We start from the raw sequence: 2500 nt of genomic DNA on the forward strand, positions 1-2500 counted from the left end.
CGCCGCTCGCCGCTCCCTCGCGCAGCCAAAAATGGCCAGTTTTGTCCCGTTTTTGGGCCGTTTTGGCCAGTTTTTGGCCTGTTCTTGCGTCGCGCGGTGACCGTCGTGAGCGGAGCAAAATGTCAGCCATCTCAGCACCCTGGAACCCCCCGGGTGGCACAGGGCTGGATGGGGCTTTCGTATAGCAGGGACGGTGCTGCCTCTCGCTTCGCTCGCTGTCCGCCGCTCGCCGCTCGCTCGCGCAGCCAAAAATGGCCAGTTTTGGCCCGTTTTTGGGCCGTTTTGGCCAGTTTTTGGCCAGTTCTTGCGTCGCGCGGTGACCGTCGTGAGCGGAGCAAAATGTCAGCCATCTCAGCACCCTGGAACCCCCCGGGTGGCACAGGGCTGGATGGGGCTTTCGTATAGCAGGGACGGTGCTGCCTCTCGCTTCGCTCGCTGTTCGCCGCTCGCCGCTCGCTCGCGCAGCCAAAAATGGCCAGTTTTGGCCCGTTTTGGCCAGTTTTTGGCCTGTTTTTGCGTTGCGCGGTGACCATCTTGAGCGGAGCAAAATGTCAGCCATCTCAGCACCCTGGAACCCCCCGGGTGGCACAGGGCTGGATGGGGCTTTCGTATAGCAGGGACGGTGATGCCTCTCGCTTCGCTCGCTGTCCGCCGCTCGCTGCTCGCTCGCGCAGCCAAAAATGGCCAGTTTTGGCCCGTTTTTGGGCCGTTTTGGCCTGTTTTTGGGCTGTTCTTGCGTCGCGCGGTGACCGTCGTGAGCGGAGCAAAATGTCAGCCATCTCAGCACCCTGGAACCCCCCGGGTGGCACAGGGCTGGATGGGGCTTTCGTATAGCAGGGACGGTGCTGCCTCTCGCTTCGCTCGCTGTCCGCCGCTCGCCGCTCGCTCGCGCAGCCAAAAATGGCCAGTTTTGTCCCGTTTTTGGGCCGTTTTGGCCTGTTTTTGGGCTGTTCTTGCGTCGCGCGGTGACCGTCGTGAGCGGAGCAAAATGTCAGCCATCTCAGCACCCTGGAACCCCCCGGGTGGCACAGGGCTGGATGGGGCTTTCGTATAGCAGGGACGGTGCTGCCTCTCGCTTCGCTCGCTGTCCGCCGCTCGCCGCTCGCTCGCGCAGCCAAAAATGGCCAGTTTTGGCCCGTTTTTGGGCCGTTTTGGCCAGTTTTTGGCCTGTTCTTGCGTCGCGCGGTGACCGTCGTGAGCGGAGCAAAATGTCAGCCATCTCAGCACCCTGGAACCCCCCGGGTGGCACAGGGCTGGATGGGGCTTTCGTATAGCAGGGACGGTGCTGCCTCTCGCTTCGCTCGCTGTTCGCCGCTCGCCGCTCGCTCGCGCAGCCAAAAATGGCCAGTTTTGGCCCGTTTTGGCCAGTTTTTGGCCTGTTTTTGGCCTGTTCTTGCGTCGCGCGGTGACCGTCGTGAGCGGAGCAAAATGTCAGCCATCTCAGCACCCTGGAACCCCCCGGGTGGCACAGGGCTGGATGGGGCTTTCGTATAGCAGGGACGGTGCTGCCTCTCGCTTCGCTCGCTGTCCGCCGCTCGCCGCTCGCTCGCGCAGCCAAAAATGGCCAGTTTTGGCCCGTTTTGGCCAGTTTTTGGCCTGTTTTTGCGTTGCGCGGTGACCATCTTGAGCGGAGCAAAATGTCAGCCATCTCAGCACCCTGGAACCCCCCGGGTGGCACAGGGCTGGATGGGGCTTTCGTATAGCAGGGACGGTGATGCCTCTCGCTTCGCTCGCTGTCCGCCGCTCGCTGCTCGCTCGCGCAGCCAAAAATGGCCAGTTTTGGCCCGTTTTTGGGCCGTTTTGGCCTGTTTTTGGGCTGTTCTTGCGTCGCGCGGTGACCGTCGTGAGCGGAGCAAAATGTCAGCCATCTCAGCACCCTGGAACCCCCCGGGTGGCACAGGGCTGGATGGGGCTTTCGTATAGCAGGGACGGTGCTGCCTCTCGCTTAGCTCGCTGTCCGCCGCTCTCCGCTCGCTCGCGCAGCCAAAAATGGCCAGTTTTGGCCCGTTTTTGGGCCGTTTTGGCCTGTTTTTGGGCTGTTCTTGCGTCGCGCGGTGACCGTCGTGAGCGGAGCAAAATGTCAGCCATCTCAGCACCCTGGAACCCCCCGGGTGGCACAGGGCTGGATGGGGCTTTCGTATAGCAGGGACGGTGCTGCCTCTCGCTTCGCTCGCTGTTCGCCGCTCGCTCGCGCAGCCAAAAATGGCCAGTTTTGGCCCGTTTTTGGGCCGTTTTGGCAAGTTTTTGGCCTGTTCTTGCGTTGCGCGGTGACCGTCGTGAGCGGAGCAAAATGTCAGCCATCTCAGCACCCTGGAACCCCCCGGGTGGCACAGGGCTGGATGGGGCTTTCGTATAGCAGGGAAGGTGCTGCCTCTCGCTTCGCTCGCTGTCCGCCGCTCGCCGCTCGCTTGCCTAGCCAAAAATGGCCAGTTTTGGCCCGTTTTTGGGCCGTTTTGGCCAGTTTTTGGCCTGTTTTTGCGTCGCGCGGTGACCGTCGTGA

This window comes from Musa acuminata, unplaced genomic scaffold, assembly GCF_036884655.1.
Source record: "Musa acuminata AAA Group cultivar baxijiao unplaced genomic scaffold, Cavendish_Baxijiao_AAA HiC_scaffold_1126, whole genome shotgun sequence".
Lineage (NCBI taxonomy): Eukaryota > Viridiplantae > Streptophyta > Magnoliopsida > Zingiberales > Musaceae > Musa > Musa acuminata.